We start from the raw sequence: 20,648 nt of genomic DNA on the forward strand, positions 1-20,648 counted from the left end.
TGCAGTCCTTCTAAAAAACTTACACCAACAGGTTTCCTGTATCTTAAAATCTCCATATGTCCTCCCACTCGAGGGGAACCAGACCAGCACGTCTCATGAGGCTCATCCAGGAGACCATGTACCACCATGTCACTCTGTTCACTTGGCACTTGCAGCAAGCAACAACAATTATTACCTCGCAAAATTTTTTACTTCCTCACTCAGGTTTTCGAGGACATCGCCTGGTTCAGACCTTACAGCATGGAAATTGATGACCTCCTTAACTGGATGAGGGACTTGGCTTGGCAAGGTTCCCTTCTTGAGTTCTCTCCAGAAGAAGCAATAATTTTCCAATTTTTTCTCCTCTTTCTCCTCATCACCCCTCACCATATATTATAAAATTAATAACTGCCTTTCTTTTATATGTAACCACAGAGTTGAGAAATGATAGATACAGGAATTCTAAACTGCCCTCTTGATGTTCCGCTTATCTGTCAGACCTCACCCTTACTGGACTATCGCCTCTGAGACAAAGAAATTCCAAAAAGCTGAGAAGCTGCCCCAAGGAGGGGCTCCGGACACACCAGGACTTTTGCCTCAGTATCTCCTCAGGCTCTCCCAAACACTATATAACTCGCCCCTAGTCTGTAATTGGTGCTCTTCTCCCCCAGGAGAAGTGCCCGGCAGGGTTCCTTTCTTCCTTTCAATAAAGCCTGTTACTCTGGTCTTTCAGACTCCCGTGGATTCCAGCAATAACTATGAGCCATTTGCGGGCATTTGTCCCCACGGAAACTACCTCTCCTATGTAAATGTGTGTAGTTAACACGTGTGACTCTGGACGGAGAGATAGCAGATGAACACTAGATAATATAGGAATGCCTTTTAATATGTAAAAGATATCTTTCTGCCATTGTGTTGACTTGTAAATTTTGTTTTCTCCAAAAGGATGTATGGTTTGCAAATTGAACATGGTCCTATCATGTTAAAGGACATATGACTATAACCAATAGTGGTAAAGGGCTCCTAATTACAATTTTTGCTTCTGTACTTCCCACTTACAAAACTATAAAAACCAAGTAGAACAAAGGGCCGGCGCGCTCTCCTGTTGGAGTTGCTGCCGCTTGGCCAAGCTAGACAATAAAATTTGATGTGTAACCGATGGACCTTGTTTGTGTCTTCGATGTTTCTGGTCCCTCTGGATTAGGCTTAACACTCACAATGCTACTGACTTATCCAAGTTTCCTAGAATCAAAGGTTTCTAGCTCACTAGCTTTCTTCATCTCTTTTCTCCAACTCCTTCTCTCTGCACAAACTCTGCACAGGCTGGCTTCTCACTCAGCAATCACTATCTTGGCTGCTTCTCCTGGCCTCCTCCACTTGATCTTTCTCTGCTCTCCTCTCTAATGCTAATCTCAGAAACCGAGAGAGAACAAGCTCCCAGTCTGCCCCCATTTTATAGTGTAGATTCAAAACCTTTAATCCAATATACAAATAAGGAAGTCTGATACAAAGTCACTTATCTGAGGCATAATGGGATTCCTCATGAGAGTGCACCACCCCACATCAAAAAGGGTGGGAAAGGCTTAATCCCAAAACCAAGCCCCAGGCTACAAGGATCCTGCCTGTCACAGCCCACCCCCCAACACACATCAATACAATCATGCCCATCCCAAGCAAGAAGGGCAATCAATATTATCACCTGGGTGATGGGCTTCCACTTGGGCAGCACCATCCCCAACAAGTGAGCATAATATATTTTATCTGCCCAACAGGGGGACAGGCTGTAAGCAGGCAGGGTGGTTATAGCCTAAGGCTTAGTTTTAAAACTAAGCTTTTCCCCACACCCTTGACTGATTGCATGATGTGGGGTGGTACACTCTCATGAGGAATCCCATTATGCCTCAGATAAGTGACTTTGTATTAGAGACTTCCTTGTTTGTATATTAGATTAAAGGTTTTGATTTCTACACTATAAAGTGGGGCAGACTGGGAGCTTGCTCTTTCAGTTCCTGAGATTAGCATTAGAGGAGAGAGCAGGTTGGAGAGCAGAGGAAAACCACATGGAGGAGAGGTGAGGCAGCCAAGATGGTGGAGTGCTGAAGGAGAAGCCAGTTAGTACAGAGTTTGTGCAGAGAGAAGGTGTTGGGCAGATAAAATGTATTATGCTCACTTTGTTAAAGAGGCCATCGCCCAGGTGATATTAATGTGTGTTGGAGATCGTTGTAACCTGGGGCTTGGTTTTGGGATTAAGCCTTTCCCACCCTTTTTGCTGTAGGGCGGTACAATCCAATCATGCCTCAGAGAAGTGACTTTGTATTAGAGACTACCCTATTTTGTATATTGGATTAAAGGTTGTGAAGCTACACTATAAAATGGGGGCAGAACGGGACTAGGCTCTTGGTTCCTGAGATTTTCAGCAGAGGAGAGAGTAGAGCCAGCAGCGGGAGGAGGCCACGTGGAGGAGGTCAGGAGAAGCAGCCAAGATGGTGGAGTGCTGAGTGAGATGCCAGTTTGTGTAGAGTTTGTATTTGGGATAAGGAAGGAGATGGGGAACAGAGGTGAATAAGTCTGGTGAGCTAGAAACCTTTGATTCTAGGAAACTCGGATAAGTCAGTGGCTTTGTGAGCACTGAGTGTGACTGGGTTTTGGAGCCCAGTGTGTATTTTTACTTGCCCGCCGGGTGCAAGGTAGGATTAAAGGCTATGGCCCACCAGTTTTTGGCTCCATGGTTTCTTTACCGACTGTCCGAATCCAATGCGAACCTGCATGGGCTGGGCTGCTCTGATGGTGGCCCTGGCCTTGACTTCTGGCCTTACAGAAGGTGTAAGGCCAGGAGCCGCCATCGTGGCCATTCCCATGCAGGTTCCCATTGGATTCGGGCAGACGATAAAGAAATGGCGGAGTCAGAGGATGGGGGGCCATCCTATTTATTGGTGTCTCACCAAGACAGGCAAACCACAAAAGAAGACAAGGGAAAAGCAGAAAACCAGCTCTTCCCATGAAGGGCAAGGGATCAGGGGAGCCCCTGCAATTGTGATAGCAGGAACTGTGTGTCCAAGCTCCTGGTCTGTCCCACTTTATAGTGTATAAAACCAAAATCCCTTAATCCAATATACAAACAAGGAAGTCTCCGATACAAAGTCACTTATCCAAGGCATAATTGGATTCCTCATGAGAGTGCACCACCCAGATCATACAATCAGTCAAGGGTGTGGGGAAAAGCTTAGTCCCAAAACCAAACCCCAGGCCACAAGAACCTGGCCTGCTCACAGCCTGTCCCCCACACCCATTATAAGTCACAAGCGAGCAAACATATATATCATATTTACAAACTTATTTGACCAACATTCCACCCCTTTTGCTCGCTTTACAATCTAAACCACAGGCATCTTCCATGATGGTCACTGTGCAAGGAGTAGGATACATTGCATAAACAGAAATAGTACCAACTACAGCAATAGGGTTAACAGATCAAAAACTATGGGCGAAATGAGAGAGCTGTCAGTGGCACCAAGAGAGGCAAATCTTTTCCCTCTGGCAGAATACAGGCCAGAGTTTTGTCTGCAGACAGCACCGTAGCTGGCACCAGAGGCCTCCCTGAGCGGGCATACCAAACCTTATTGGCCAATACACCAGCATCTGCTGGTTCTATGTGTAGTAAAATAGGGGAACTCATTATTGGCCATAAAGAAATTACAAAGGTGCCCTTCAAAATGCTGTCCCCTTGAGCACTCAAGGGATAATACACTTCTACCTTAGGTGGCCAGGTGCTGGTTGCCCAAGGAGTTAACTGGAGGTCCACCTCTAACCCCTTTCCCCATGGTGCCAACAAGGCCACCCATCTCAGATGGGGGGCCTGTACAGTCCAGGGCCAAGTCCATCGAAGCCGTTGTCCTTTAAGAAGGGCTGTTGGAGCAGGCAAGAGCACGTTGCCCTGCTGTCCGAAACCTGGCTTGAGTAAAATGTCCTTGGTGTGTATCTGCAACTGAATAGAGGCAGCTGTCCTATGCAGGAGGGCCTCTACTGGAGCTGGGCTTCCCCGTCGAGGTCGCTCATTCAAAATCCGAAGTACTGTCCATAAGCGGCGTGTCTATCCAGTAAGAGAGCCGGTGCCCCCCTCCTGTCGCAGTCCCTGCTTTAAGAGTCCATTATAACGCTCAATGATACCAGCAGCCTGGGGGTGGTAGGGAACATGGTACTTCCAGTCCACCCCCAGCTTTTGAGCCCATTGCCTCACCGTTGAACCAGTGAAGTGGGTACCATTGTCACTTTCAAGGACCAGCGGTCGCCCGTATGCAGCACTCAGGCGGTCCAGAGCCTGTATGACTGCCCTCTGGTCAGGGTTACGAGCGGGGTAAGCAGCAAGCAGCCCGGTGGCAGTATCTACACAAGTGACTGCATACTGATACCCTTCTGACTTTGGTAAGGGTCCAATGATGTCTATCTGCCATCATGTCAGTGGAACATGACCCCTCTGGATCTGTCCAGGTGACACCAATGGTCTCCGAGGGTGTTCCTTGGAACATACTGCACATTGCTCACAGGCTGCAAGTACCTCTGCATAGGACACAGGCAAGTTCCAAGCCTTAACCGTAGCCCACATAGTTTTCTGTCCTGCATGGAGCAGGCGCCGGTGGAGCCACTGTGCCACATCACCTGCAGGTGCAGTCTCCAACCATCGCACCCTTGCCAACGTATCTGCCTCATCATTCCCAGGATGGGCTAGAGGGGCATGCCCTGTGACATGATATACTGTCACCTGCTTCTGGTGTCCTATTTCCCATAAGTCCTGCCACATGGCCTGACCCCATAATGGACGGTGCATTACCATCCACTGGTTAATGTGCCAAGTAGCAATCCAAGGGGTCAGTCCACGATAGACAGCCCAACTGTCAGTACAGATCACCAGAGGTGAAGGTTCATTATGGGCAACTAGCCAAACAGCTCTTAATTCTGCCCATTGGCTGCTTTGGCCTGTACCCGTGTCCATCCAAATAGTCTCAGTGGCCGGATGGAAGGCGATAGCCGTCCATTTGGCAGGTTGGCCCCTGCTGGAACCATCAGTATACCAGGCATCTTCGGGGATGGGCACCCGCCCCTCCTGGTAGGGACTGACCTCAGGTTCTGCCTCCTGAGCCCCAGTTGCACCTGACTCTAAGGTCACATAGGTGACTGGACCCAAGACTTCCTGCAGTTCTGCCCTCAATGGGCTGGTGCTAAGAGCACAGCGTTGTTGCAGATAGGCACCCCACTTGGCCAGGGTAGACATTTGGGCCATACCACTACGTGGTTTAGTTGCCCAATCTCTCACCCATCCAGCTATAGGGTATGTTGTTTTGACTGTAACTGGTGTTGTGGTTGTAATACTCTCAGTTGCCAGGAGGGCAGCATACACAGCTGCCAGCTGCTTCTCTACTAATGAGTAACGAACTTCAGCACCTTTCCACAATTGGGACCAAAATCCAATAGGTTGCCGTAGGCGCTCTGTCCGCTGCCACAAGCCCCATCCAAACCCCTCTGAGGTTACATGAACATCCAGCTCACAGGGCCTGGCAGGATCAAACACATTCAAGGCCTGTGCCACCTTGACAGCTCTCTTAGCAGCTGCAAATGAACCTTGCGCCTGCTCAGTCCAATCCCAGCGAACCCCCTTTCGAATAAGGTTGTACAAGGGGCATAGTAACTGAGCCAAATGCGGTATAAATGCTCGCCAATACCCCAACAAACCTAAGAATTCCTGTAACTGTTTTACCGTAGTGGGCACGGGGTATGCTTGAATCTTATCTATAACTGCATCAGGGATAACTTTTGTCTTACCCGACCAGACAACTCCCAAGAATTTAACAGATAACCCAGGTCCTTGTAATTTGTTCTCGTTAACTGCCCAGCTACATGCTTTCAAATGGGATAGCAGGGTAGGGACTGCTTGCTCCAATTCTGAAAGAGAATCACTAGTTAGCATAATATCATCAATATAATGGTACATGCGGACTACCTCTGGCTGTTTCCATTTAGCCAGGTCAGCAGCCACCAGCCCATGGCACAAGGTGGGGCTATGCAAATAGCCCTGGGGTAACACTGTAAAGGTCCATTGTCTCCCTTCCCAACTGAAGGCAAATTGGTCTTGACTCTCTGCGGCTATATCAATAGAGAAAAAAGCATTGGCCAAGTCTGCCACAAAGTGGTATATCCCCAACTCATGGCTTAGCCGATCCATCATGTTAGCTATCGAGGGAACAGCAGCTTGCAAAGGGGGAACAACTTTATTAAGTTCCCTGTAATCTACTGTCATTCTCCAGGTTCCATCCGCTTTGCGCACAGGCCATACTGGGGAGTTGTAAGGACTGTGTGCTGGCCGGATGATCCCCACCTTTTCTAGTTCAAGGATTGTCCCTGTGACTTCTTCATAACCACCTGGCAGGCGGTACTGCTTGGTGTTAGTCACACGCCGAGGGACGGGTAATTACAAAGGGGAATGTGATGCATGTCCCTGCAACACTGCCTTCACAACCCTGATCCGCAGCCGGAACTCCCCAGCTGTAGTTTCCAACCACAGTCCTTGCAAGACATCTACCCCCAAAATATATTCAGGAATAGGAGATACATACACCTTATATGGCTTAGGAGGCAGTCTCCCTATCCCCAATGGAATAGTTATTGGCTTCACTTGAACAGTTTGGCCCCCATAACCGTCAATGGCCACTGGGGTCCCAGCAAACTGCTCTGGGTTTCCATAGAGAAGGGAACATTCTGCACCTGTATCCACCAAGGCCAACACCTGTTGTACGTTGGAAGGGGACCAGTGGATAGCCAGTTCCACATGTGGCCTCCGGTCCCCGCCTATCCCCGTTAGACGGGTCCCTCGGCCTTTTTCCTATTCAAACTGGTACAATGGGTCTTGGGAGTTCTCCTCTCCCTCGGCTGTCTCTATCATATAATCTTGTAACCGAGCTGTGTGCGCACCAAACGTTTTATTGGTAGCTGCTGGGGCCTTTCGTCTCAGTGGCTGGAACTTCTGTTCTGGTTTAAGCTGCCACCAAAGCTCCAAAAGAATTTTATTAGACTGGCCATCCAATTTCCCCTTATCTGCTCCAGCCGCAATCAAATCTACCCACATCTGCGTTCGGGTAACCTTTACAGGCCCGTTTCCCTTGTTAGTTGGGGGGGAAACATAGGCAGCAGCCCTCACTGCTTTATGATCCCGAGCGGCCTCCAGCTCTCCCAAATCTGCTACCATCTGTGTAACTGCATTGATGGGCTGCCCCACATAGGGGCCCAAGATAGCCACAAGTGACCCAAAAAGGGCTGACGGGGCGCTAGCAAGGACAAATTCCCTCATTTTGGCCGTAAACACTTCCTCGTCTGGCCCACAAGACCCAGGGTTGAAAACAGCATTCTTCATACCTAGTTCTCGAAGGACCTTTACTAACTCACTGTAGCACTGCCACCGACTCATTGCCCCCGGCAGTTCTCCAGCATTCTGCCAGACCATACGAATGGCAGCCATCACCCATTCTAATAGGGTATGGTCTCCTGGGTTGCCATGGCAGTTCTGAAGACGCTGCCTCAAGGAAGAGTGTGTGGTAATGGCGGCCAATTTCTCCATCTCTCTTCCGGAGAGCATGATGCCATCCACCCCTATATCCCATAATCGTAGTAATCAGGCTATCAGGGATTCAGTAGGTTTCTGCCTAAATTGTGCCCCCAACTCCATCAGCTCTGCCTGGGTATAGGGCCGGACCACAGAGTGTTCCATTACCTGGGCAGGAGGCTGTGGCTGCCCCTGAGGGACTCTTTGTTGCTGGGTTTTTACCTTCTTGGCGACAACTGGTCGGGCTCTCAGTGTGCGTATGGCAGCTTCAGCCTGAGCCTTCTCATCCTCAGAAGAGGAGTCGCAAGCGCCTGCTCCCGCTGACTCAAAGCCAATCCACCGGCATGGATGCTGCTGCTCCTTTGGTGACCGTTTAGGCTCCTGTGGCTGCTGGCTTTTGGCCAGAAGCTGAGACTCGAGCTCTTGAATCCGCAGTTGTTTCTCCAACAACTGCCGGTGAAGACGTTCAGCTTCCAGGGTAAACTGCAACTCTCGAACCCGTAATTCCTTCTCCAGTGCTCGCTCCAATTCCAGCCTTTTCTGCCGTTCTGTTTGCAATTCATGCTGAAGCTTTTGACCTCGGGCAGTTTCCTCTTGAGTAAAAAACATGTAGCCCATGGCCCCTAAAAGGACAGCCATGGGGAGCCAGAGCAGCAACCAGTACTCTATCCCACCCATCAAGGATGGTGGCTCCATACCAATCTCTGAATCCTGCCGACTACGCCAGTTGTAAGGCCAGGAGCCGCCATCGTGGCCATTCACATGCAGGTTCCCATTGGATTCGGGCAGACGATAAAGAAATGGCGGAGTCAGAGGATGGGGGGCCATCCTATTTATTGGTGTCTCACCAAGACAGGCAAACCACAAAAGAAGACAAGGGAAAAGCAGAAAACCAGCTCTTCCCATGAAGGGCAAGGGATCAGGGGAGCCCCTGCAATTGTGATAGCAGGAACTGTGTGTCCAAGCTCCTGGTCTGTCCCACTTTATAGTGTATAAAACCAAAATCCCTTAATCCAATATACAAACAAGGAAGTCTCCGATACAAAGTCACTTATCCAAGGCATAATTGGATTCCTCATGAGAGTGCACCACCCAGATCATACAATCAGTCAAGGGTGTGGGGAAAAGCTTAGTCCCAAAACCAAACCCCAGGCCACAAGAACCTGGCCTGCTCACAGCCTGTCCCCCACACCCATTATAAGTCACAAGCGAGCAAACATATATATCATATTTACAAACTTATTTGACCAACAGAAGGAGATGGGGAACAGAGGTGAATTAGGTTGGTGAGCTAGAAACCTTTGATTCTAGGAAACTCGGATAATTCAGTAGTTTTGTGAGCACTGAATGAGTGGGTTTTGAGCCCAGTGTGTTTTTACTTGCCTACTGGGTGCAAGCTAGGATTAAAGCTGATGGCCCACCAGTTCTTAGCTCCATTGTTTCATTACCATCTGTCCGAATCCTATGCAAACCTGCATGGGCCAGGCTGCTGTGATGGTGGCCATGGCTACTGGCTTTACACATGCCATATGGTCTCTAAGAAGTCATTGTCTCCATGACAGTTTTTGAGGTTAAAACCTCTAAGAACAAAGATGAAAAAATAAAAAATTAAGGAATACTTAGTAAAGTTGGACCTCCTGTTGGAGTCTTATATTCCCATTTAGAGAGAAACTACATTTCTATAGGAACAGATACTTTTTTTTTTTTTGTATTCTTCTGAAGTGAGAAGTGGGGAGGCAGAGAGACAGACTCCCGCATGTGCCCAACCGGGATTCATCCAGCATGCCCGCTAGGGGGCAATCCTCTGCCCTTCTGAGGCATTGCTCCATTGCAACTGGAGCTATTCCAGTGCCTAAAGCAGGGGCCATAGAGCCATCCTTGGTGTCTGGGCCAACTTTGCTCCAATGGAGCCTTGGCTGCAGGAGGGGAAGAGAGAGACAGAGAGGAAGGAGGAGGGGGAGGGGTGGAGAAGCAGATGGGCACTTCTCCTGTGTGCCCTGACCAGGAATCAAACCTGGGCTATCCACATGCCAGGCTAATGCTGTACCACTGAGCCAACCAGCCAGGGCCATGATCAGATACTATTTTTAAACCTAGTTTCAACTAGTGAAAGGACATGGGTAAAATTCTCAAACCAGTGTGTGATCCTCAGCCTGGATAAAGTTTTATGACCCTAAGCATAACATTCCAATAAAGTCGGCTTCCTTTTTCCAAATATCAAACATATGGTCATATTCCTTAGAAATATCCTTCTTAACTATTGAAAAGCTGAGGAGAGATAAATTTTCTCCACAAATTGATAGCAGATTCCAGAGATACTTTGGTTGGCACAGTACACAAATTAGGCTGTGGCAGTTGTGTCTATGGGGCATGTGTGGAGTTGGACTGTGTGTTGAATGATCAAGATATACAACAACTGTATGTATCTTAGATGTGATTTAAAAAAAAAAACACCTCTCTTCAAATTATCTTCTGTAGTTTTTAAAAGAAATTTGTTCTACTTTTCATCTTTCAAGTGTCATCTTAATAGTTACAACCTCCCTCCCCCCCCCTTTTTTTTTTGACAAAGACAGAGAGAGTGTCAGAGAGAGGAACAGATAGGGACAGACAGGGAGGGAGAGAGATGAGAAAAATCAATTCTTTGTTGCAGCTCTTTAGTTGTTCATTGATTGCTTTCCCATATGTGCCTTGTCCAGGGGGCTAGAGCAGAGTGAGTGACCCCTTGCTCAAGCCAGAGACCTTGAGCTTCAAGCCAGCAACCACGTTCTCAAGCCGGCGACCTTGGGGTTTCGTAGTTGGGTCTTCTGCATCCCAGTTCGACACTCTATCCACTGCAGCACTGCCTGGTCAGGCACAAACCCTTTTAAAGTATTCATTAATGAGAAAACACATTCTCAGAGTTTACTGCCTATGTTTTCTTCCAAGATGTTGATGGTTTTGTGATTTACCTTTAAGTCTTTTATTCATTTTGAGTTTATTTTTGTGAATGGTGTAAGTTGGTGGTCTAGTTTCATTTTTTTTTTTTTTTTTTGCATATACCTGTCCAGTTTTTCCAACATCATTTATTAAAGAGACTGTCTTTACTCTATTGTATGCTGTTATCTCCTTTGTCAATTATCAATTGACCATAAAGGTGTGGGTTTATTTCTGTGTTCTCTGTTCTGTCCCATTGATCTATATGCCTGTTCTTATGCCAGTACCAAGCTGTTTTGATTACAATGGCCTTGTAGTATAACTTAATGTCAGGAAGTGTGATACCTCCCAATTCATTTTTCATTTTTAAGATTGTTGAAGCTATTTGGATTCTTTTTTGGTTCCATATAAATTTTTGGAATATTTGTTTTATATTTTAAAGTATGCCATTGGTATTTTAATAGGAATTGCATTGAATTTATAGATTGCTTAGGGTAGTATAGACATTTTATTAATGTTTTATTGATGATTTAATACTGTATATGCTTCCACTTGTTTTTATCTTCTGTGATTTCTTTTTTCAGTATCTTATAATTTTCCGAGTTCAAGTCTTTTACCTCCTTGGTTAAATTTACTCCTAAGTACTTTATTCTTTTTGTTGCAATATTGAAGGGGATTGTTTCCTTAATTTCTCTTTCAGACAGTTTATTGTTGGCGTATAAAAAATTACTGATTTCTGAATATTAATTTTAATTCCTGCCACCTTGCTGAATTCATTTATCAGGTCAAGTAGTTTTTGACTGAGAATTTAGGGTTTTCTATGTACAGTATCATATCATCAGTTAATAACAACAGCTTTATTTCTTCTTTTCCAATTTGGATGCCTTTCATTTCTTTTTCTTGTCTGATTGCTATGGTTAGGACTTTCAGAACTATATTGAATAAGAGTGGTGAAAGGGGGCACACCTGCCTTGTTCTTGATCTTAAGTGAATTGCTTTTAATTTTTGCCCATTGAGTATGATGTTGGCCTTGGGTTTGTCATAGATGGCCTTTATTATATTGAGGTATGTTCCCTGTATTTACTTTGCTCAGAGTTTTGATCACAAATGGGTACTGAATTTTATCAAATGCTTTTTCTGCATCTATTGATATAATCATGTGATTTTTATCCTTCATTTTGTTTATGTGATCAATCACATTTATTGATTTGTGAATGTTGTACCAACCTTGCCTCCCTGGAATGAATCCCATTTGATCATGATGTATGATCTTTTGGATGTATTGCTGGATCTGGTTTGCTAATATTTTGTTGAGAATTTTAGCATCTCTGTTCATGAGGGATATTGTCCTATAGTTTTCTTTCTTTGTAGTGTCTTTACCTGGTTTTGGAATGAGGATAATGCTTGTGTCAGAAAAAAAGTTTGGAAGTCTTCTCTCCTCTTGAATTTTTTGGAATAACTTGAGAAGGATAGGTATTAGTTCTTTAAATGTTTGTTAAAATTCTCCTGTGAAGCCATCTGGTCAAGGACTTCTGTTTGATGGGAGTTTTTTTGATAACTGTTTCAATTTCATTTGTTGTAATTGGTCTGCTTAGGTTTTCTGATTCTTCCAGATTGAGTTTTGGAAGATTGTTTGTTTCTTGGAATTTAACCATTTCACCTATGTTGTCCTATTTTTTGGTGTATAGATCTTCATAGTATATTCTTACAATCCTTTGTATTTCTGTGGTATCAGTTGTTACTTCTCCACTTTCATTTCTATTTTATTTATTTGAGTTCTCTTTTTTTTCTTGATGAGTCTGGTTAAAAATTCTTCAATCTTGATTACCTTTTCAAAGAACCAGCTCTAGAGTTCATTGATATTTTTGTATTCTTTTTTTAGCCTCTATGTCATTTATTTTCACCCTGATCTTTATTATTTCCTTCCTTCTACTTCCTCTGGGCTTTATTTGTTGTTCTTTTTCTAGTTCTTTTAATTGTAGGGTTAAGTTATTTACTTCATCTTCTTCTTGCTTTTTAAGGTATGCCTGTAATGCTATGAACTTTCCTCTCAGGACTGCTTTTGCTGTGTCTTATAAACTTTGAGTTGTACGTTCATTCTCATTTGTTTCAAGGAAATTTTTGATATCTTCCTTGATCTCATTGCTAACTCATTTGTTATTTAATAGTATACTATTTAGCCTCAAAGTGTTTGAATGTTTTTCAGTTTTTCTACTGTAGTTGATTTCTAGTTTCATGTCACTGTGATCAGAGAAGATGCTTGATATGATTTTAATCTTCTCAGATTTATTGAGTCTCATTTTGTGTCCTAACATGTGTTCTATCCTAGAGAATGTACTATGAGCACTTAAAAAGAATGTATATTGTGCTGCTTTGGGGTAAAAGGTTCTGAAGATATCAGTTAAATCCAGTTGATCTAGTGTGTCATTTAAGACCACTGTTTCTTTGTTAATTTTCTCTCTGGAGGATCTATCCATTGATGTTAGTAGGATATTAAAATCCCCTACTATTATAGTATTATTGTCAATATCACCCTTTATGTCTATTAAAGTCTGTTTTATATATTTAGATGCTTCTTTATTAGGTGCATAAATATTTACAATGGTTATATCTTCCTGTTGGATTGCTCCCTTTATCATTATGTAGTGACCTTATCTTTTACTATAGCTTTCTTTTAAAGGCTATTTTTCATATATAAGTATTGTTAATCCAGCTTTTTTTTTTCATTTCTCCATTTGCATAAAATACTGCTTTTCATCCCTTCACTTTCAGTCTATGTGTATCTTTTGTTCTGAGGTTGGTCTCTTGTAGACAATATATGTACAGGTCCTGTTTTCTTATCCATGCAGCTGCCCTATGTCTTTTGATTGGAGCATTTAATCCATTTACTCTTAGTGTTATTATTGATATGTAGTTGTTTATTGCCATCTTATTCTTTAAATCTGCAATCCTCTTTTTCTTGATTTTTTTTCCTTTGTGCTTTTTACAGTAGGCTCCTTAACATTTTTACTGTTTTGGTTGTAATAAATTCCTTGAGTGTTTTTTTTTTTTTTCTCTGGGAAGCTTTTTATTTGTCCTTCAATTTTAAATGATAGCCTTGCTGGATAAAGTAGTCTTGGTTGTAGGTTCTTGTTTTGCATCACTTTGAATATTTCTTGCCTATTCCTTCTGACGTCAAGTGTTTCTTTTGAGAAGTAGGATGTCTTCTATTTGGGGGCTCCTCTGTAGGTAATTAACTGCCTTTCTCTTGCAACTTTTAGTATTCTTTCTTTGTCTCTTATCTTTGGCATTTTAATTATGATGTGTCTTGGTAGCCCTCCTTGGGTTCCTCTTTAACGGGACTCGCTGTGCTTTTTGAACTTGTGTGACTTTTTTCTTTATCATTTTAGGGAAATTTTCAGCTATGATTTCTTCAAACAAATTCTCCGTCCCTTGTTTGTTCCCTTCTCCTTCAGAAACCCCTGTGATGTCAATGTTGTGTCTCTTCATATTGTCACAGAAGTCTCTTAAGTGTTTTCTCAGTGTTTTTGCACCTCTTTTTGTTTTGCTGATCTGCTTCTGTGCTTAGATTTATCTTGTTCTCTAAATTCTTGATTTGATCCTCTGCTTCATCCAGCCTGCTGTTGATTCCTTCTAGTGCAGTCTTCATTTCTGATATTGTATTTGTCATTTCTGACTCGTTGTTTTTTAAAATTTCAGTGTCTTTTTTGATGCTTGCTATCTCTTTATTTAAGGTCTCATTGTGACCATTCATTAGATCCTTGAGCATCCTAAAAATCATTATTTTAAACTCTGCATCTGTTAGTTTGTTTACTTTCATTTCATTTAGTTCTTTTTTCTGGAGATCTCTCTTGTTGATTCATTTGGGTCACATTTCTTTGCCCATTTTGTCTGTGTATCAGGAAGCATTGTCTGAGTTTAAAATTTTTGTGGTGTCTTTATGAGTAAGATGAGTTTGATGTACTGACCTCCAGGTCACCTGTTTTTCTTGCTCTATAAATGATTCTTGAGGGTAGTATTTACCCTCTTGTTATATGTGAGTATTGAGTGCCATTGGTCCTTTCATGGGTACAATTATCCCTTCAGGCTGGCTGGCTCTAAGGGTCAACCTTGATCATATGTATTGCATACTGTGCAATGTTCGTCCTGTTGGGCATATTTATTCTCCACAGTGTCTGGTGCCTGCAGGACTCCTCCTTTGGGCATGCTGCTTGTATTGCTAGCTGAGTCTTGGGTTTGTGCTGCCTGCCACAAAGTACCAGTTATATTGGTTCTAGATCTTCTTTGGTTGGCATCAGCCATTGTTTGTAACCTGTTGTTGGATACCTGTCTGGAGCTACTACTCTTTCTGCTGTTTGTGTCAGCATTTTCTGTGTCCTGGGTAGTGTGAAAGGTGCCAACCTGTGTATAAAGACCATCTACCTCCTGCTTAAAGATGACAATAGCTCTGTAAAAGCTCCAAGCTCCATAAGATTTGCCTCCACTTTTTACCTGCTCCACCTCCTCTCGTAGCTGCCTGGTCTTCCCACAGAGTCTTCTGTAGTAAGACTATAGTGTGTGCTCAGACTGGCCTCACTCCACCAACCCCTCTACCAGTTGCAAGCTTGTTGAGTTAGGGCAGCTGAGGTTGGGAGTACAATGTTAGTGGGACCCCCTACTTTAGGAGTCTCTCTTATTCAGGAGCTCAGTATGGGGAATGTGGCTCCTACTCCAGAACCTAATTCCTCAGCCACTGCTGGATACTCATTTTTTTTTTTTTAGTTTTTTTTTAAAAAAATTTTCTTTCATTAATTTTTAGAGAGGAGAGAGAATGAGAGAGAGAGAGAGAGAGAGAGAGAGAGAGAAGGGGTAGGGAGGAGCAGGAAGCATCAACTCCCATATATGCCTTGACCAGGCAAGCCCAGGGTTTTGAACTGGCGACCTCAGCATTCCAGGTCTATGCTTTATCCACTGCACCACCACAGGTCAGGCCTGGATACTCAAATTTAATTTTAACAAACAAGGTGAGCAGCAGGTTCAGATGGAGTGGGGTTGACAGCCCACTCTGCAGAAGTTCTTACAGCTGGTGAGATCCTGGCCTCAGGGAGGAAGAACTGAGAGAGTCCTCTCCTGGTGCTGACTGTGCCTCCCAAGAAAGTGGCTAAGCCCCTCAACCAGACCCAACAATAGGCTCACAAGGACTCACACTTTAAATGTCCATGCTCCAAGCCCCTCTCCCTTCCCACTGTGGAATCTAGCCCACTGGGGCAGGATATCCAGCACCCAGGCCAGCTGACTGTGAAGCTCTACCCTATCCAACGCACCTGAGCTGATCACAGAGAGCAGAACTCGTTTCAGTTGGGCCAGGTTTGAGGAGCCCTTTCTTAGTATACTACTCTAGCAAGGGTTGTTAGGTCCTGAACCATTGCTCTCCATAGCTGGCTACTGGATATGCCAGCCCTGGGCCTCCCTTGCAGAAACCCAGCACAGACGAGTGGGAGGTACTCCCTGTGACTGGCCCTCAGCAACCTTCTTGGAGCTAGAAGCAATCTAGAGTTTTGGCTGCCTCTGCTGAGTCCTGGTGCTCATGGAAATACTAAGCTGCACACTTAGGCTGGCTTTTATCCACACTGGGCCTAGTGGAAGTTCAGCTTAAAAGGCCAAGGTTCCCTGATCCTGCTTCCTACAGCCTCTGTCTGTTGACTGCTTGTTGGGCTTGGCTACTGAAAAAACCTCTGGTAGAGTCTAGAGTCTGTGGCAATTCAGAGATTAGGAAGAGTGGTTTCTGTGGCTCCGCTCCTTGGCCCCAGGTGTTAGTCTGTTCAGACTGTTTTCACAGACCTCAGTAGGGTGTGGCCTCTGAGACTCAGAAGTGTGGTCTGCCCTCCTGTGGGGCAGAAATACCAGTCTTAGATTCTGGAGCGGGTGGGGGAAAGCTCTGGCCTCAACACCAGAAAACTGAGTCACAGACACACCCCCTGCTTCTTGGCCTCTCAGAAACGACCCTACCATGACTGGGGCGGGAGCGACTTCCAAGGGCAGAGCTGTTGCTTTTCCCCAGTCTGATGCTGCTCAGGGGGGACTGCTCCACCCAAGAAAGTTGGTGACTGCAGTATTGGAGAATGACTCAGCACAGGGGTTCTGGTGGCTGGGCCACCAGGGTCCCACAGTGTCTCTCCCTGGGCCATCAACTTCACACTCTACTCACACAACTCCAGTCCTCTCATCCCTCCCCCATCGGAGCCCCGGGTAAGTGGCTATGAATGAAATTTTCTGCACTATCCCTTTAAGATGGAGCCTGTGTCTCCAACGGCTCTGTCTCTTTCTCACAGACAGACCCGGCTCTTCACCACCAAATGCTGTCTGGGAGCCTCTTCTGGGCTCTGGGGCTCTCGGCTGGGGCACCAGGCCTGGGGCTGAGGAACCACACTTCTCAGGGCGACCCTCGCCACAGCGAGAGTCCCTCCAGACCCTCAGCCACTGCTGGCTCCTGGGAGTGGGGCAACTCTTTCCATGTCTTTGCCCATTTTTGCCCTTCCTACCAGTCTCTGTGTGGCTTCTTCTCTGATCCTTGATTATAGATTCCTCTTTGTTTAGTCCAAAATTGGTTTTTCACAATGGCTGTTCTTCAATTAAGTAATTCAATTTGATCCTGGGAGATGGCATTTGGAATGTCCACCTACTCTGTCACCATCTTTTACTCTCTAATTCCATTTATATAAAATGATTTAATTATTTAAAAAGGAGTTTATCAATTGATATTTACTTTAAAAAGCTGCTGGTATCTCTTTTTCAAAATTAAGTATGCTTAAGATGTATGGTATTAAATTTAATTTTGTGAGAATTTTTGAGAGAGCATTTAAAATAATGTATTCCAAAAACCTGAAACTGAAAAAATTTCAAGTTAATTTTATAGTGAAATAGTTATATTGTAGATATTATATTTTAAAACTTGCCCTTAAGTATTTGGCATGCAGTCAACACTTTCTATTTAGTCATAACTAGTATGTTAAACATTGTAAGCATAAGCACTGAAAAATGCATCATTAATTGTTCTACAAATTTTAATTATCATAAATCTACTTTATAGTCATAAAGTATAAATTATGACTGTTACCATTTTTATAATTTATTATAAAATTATAAGCAATGTCAGAAGTTTTAGAATGGAAGTCTAAATAGTATTATTATGAACTTATTTTAGGATTTGTGTCTTAAAAATTCTTACATAATGCCTTGTCTTTGGAAGGCATTTGAAAACATTTTGGATCCAACTTGTTTCTCTTTACTGTTATTCTTTATAAAAACTGCTGAGCCATTAGCCCACACCAAATTCTTGCTGGACGTATAGCTATTTGAGATGAAAAATTACTGAATTAAACATCAAGAGCTCTTTAGTTCTTTAGGAAACTTCTTTGTCACTTTGATTTTGAGTATTTATCTACTATTTGGACTAGTATTTTAACATGTTCTCTTTCTTGCTTTTTAATTTTAAGACATCAATAAAACAAATACATATAGAAAAAAATTTAAACAGTACAGAGAAACATAAAATAAAAATTGTAAATCTCTACTCTCAATTCTTGGTTTCTATTACCCCAAATAATCTGTTATTGTCATGCCACATACTTTTTTTTTATATATATAGTTGTTATCTTGTTCTGCTTGCTGTTATAAAGTTACCATTTCCTCTTAATATATTTTGGTGATATTTCCATATACACTTAAATATACCAATCCATTATTTTTAATGGTTTTATTGTATACCATTGTATCAAACTACAATGATTTATATAAACAGTTAACAATAGATGAACATTTAAGTTGTTTCTAATTCTTTATTATTATTGACCATATTGAAGTGAACATCCTCATATATAATTATGTCTTAGCTTACTTTTTGCAAATATACTTGTCAGGACTCTCACTTGCAAGGGTAAGAAGCCAACTCAAATTTTGAAGTATCTTTTGGTATTTTAACAAAATGAATGAACTTGCGCATATTTTTATGTTTATAAGCCATGTGTTTTTCTCTACCTTTGTATTCTTTGTCTAAATTTCTATTGGGTTATTATAATTTTATTGATTTATTTTTTTACATAAGTTATCTTATGGTTTTCTAAATTGAGATGAAACTTATGTACTGTGGTCTTTAATTTTCTTAAATGTTAAATGAGAAACTTGCTTTATTTAATTTCTGAGTTCTTTCTTTTTTTTAAGATTTTATTTATTGATTCTAGAGAGAGGAGAGAGAGGAGAGAGAGAGAAGGGGGGAAGAGTGGAAAACATAAACTCATAGTAGTTGCTTCTTCTATACGCCTTAACCAGGCAAGCCCAGGGCCCCAAACCGGTGACCTCAGCATTCCAGGTTAACGCCCCATCTGCTGTGACATCACAGGTCAGGCTGAGTTGTCTTTCAACTCCAAAGTTTTAAGACCTTGTTTCTTTTACCGATATTTCTCTTTACTGAGTTTATTAATCTTAACAGTAAAGACAAAAGGGGAATTTTTCTTTCCCAATTGTATTTTTTTTGACTCAACATTCTGGGTTCTTCTGCTGCTCTGGTCTTAATTTTAAGAGCTCTCTTATAGCTGCCTTTGAAGCAGAGCCATATGCAATAAATGTGTTGCAGCCACAATAGGGAGTTAAATCTCTGGGAAAAGATGGGAACTATCAGCTCAATGTAAGCAGAGGTAAAGCTATTCACAGACTATATTGACAACACACTGGAATTATTGATGAAGAGAAATATATATATATCTATTATATATCTACATAAAATATGTGTAGATATCGATATTTATTTTAAAGCATTATTTGTATATCTGTATTTCTCTATGTAGAATAAGACATACGAGTACATCAAATCAATGCTGATGACCCATCCTTGGGAAAATTCCTTCAGTAAATATGTATTTTGTCTACAGCCTTAAAGACTGGTATTTCACAGCACTGTAATTTCATGGGAAAGCTGTCAGGGAAAACTTTGAGTCTGTAAGAGAAAAATACTTCTTAGTGGCACTGTGCCAGACTTTTCTTAACTTTCCACCAAGCTTTTCTAGCTTTCTGTGGCAGGACCTTTAAACCCTTTGCATGAAAGTTTTGGCACTTGGCCAGGGAATTTAATACCACCCAATATATTATCACATCTTACTCCTTTGTCTTCTGTCTCCTGAACCTCTCCACAGTTTTCAATACCTTCTTCAGATACCACTTTTTAAAAGCCCTTGATTAGTCTTTAGCCTATATATTTCCTTAGTTGTTTGCTTTTGTTTCAATTGATTTGTAAACATGTTTTATACATTCTATATCTGAATCCTTTGTCAGATATAGAAATTACAAACATATTTCATTATTCCTAATGAAACCTTGTGATGAGCAGAATGCATAATGGATTAACTGGGTTCTCCACTCAGGGTCTTATACAGTTTCAATCAAAGGTGTTAAGTTGATTGGTGTCTTATTTGTGGTTCAAGGTCCTCTTCAAAGTCCATATCATTGTTAGCAGAATTTATTTCCTTGCAGCTGTAGGATTCATGGCTACTTGTTTCCTCAAAGACAGCAAGATAGAGAAGGATATAATGTTGCTATAGGTTGCTCACACCCCAATTATTGCAAAGGACTGACTTGATGAGGTGAGGCCTGCCCAAGATAATCTGCTTTTTGATTAATTTTAAATCAACTGATTAGAGACCTTAATTACATTTTTAAAAATCCCTTCACCTTTGCCATAGTCTATCGATTAAAAGTAAGTTGCAAGCTCTGCCAACACTCCGAGGGGTGGGGGTGGGGGGAGAATTTGCAAAGGCTTGTATACCAAGAAGCGGTAATGCTGGCAGACCATTTTAATATTCTGCTTACTACAGTCTTTTTCTATTTTTTCCAAAGTGTTTACAATTGATCAGGTCTTTATCAAACAGACTACCATTTCCCCCACTGAATTGTAGTGTTTCTTTGTCCTAACCATATACATGTAATCTGTATCTGGACACTATTGTGTTCTATTGGTCTTCTCTGTGGCAATTACCCATGGTGTTTAATGACTGGCCCTTTACCATAAATCCTGATATCTGAAAGTGTAAATCCCTCATCTGGTTCTTCCTCAGTATTTCATTGATAATCCTTGCCCCTTTACACATCTACATAAATCCTAGAATCAATTAGTTAATCTCTTAAATCACTCTGG

This window comes from Saccopteryx leptura, chromosome 3 (genome assembly GCF_036850995.1).
Source record: "Saccopteryx leptura isolate mSacLep1 chromosome 3, mSacLep1_pri_phased_curated, whole genome shotgun sequence".
NCBI classification, from domain to species: domain Eukaryota; kingdom Metazoa; phylum Chordata; class Mammalia; order Chiroptera; family Emballonuridae; genus Saccopteryx; species Saccopteryx leptura.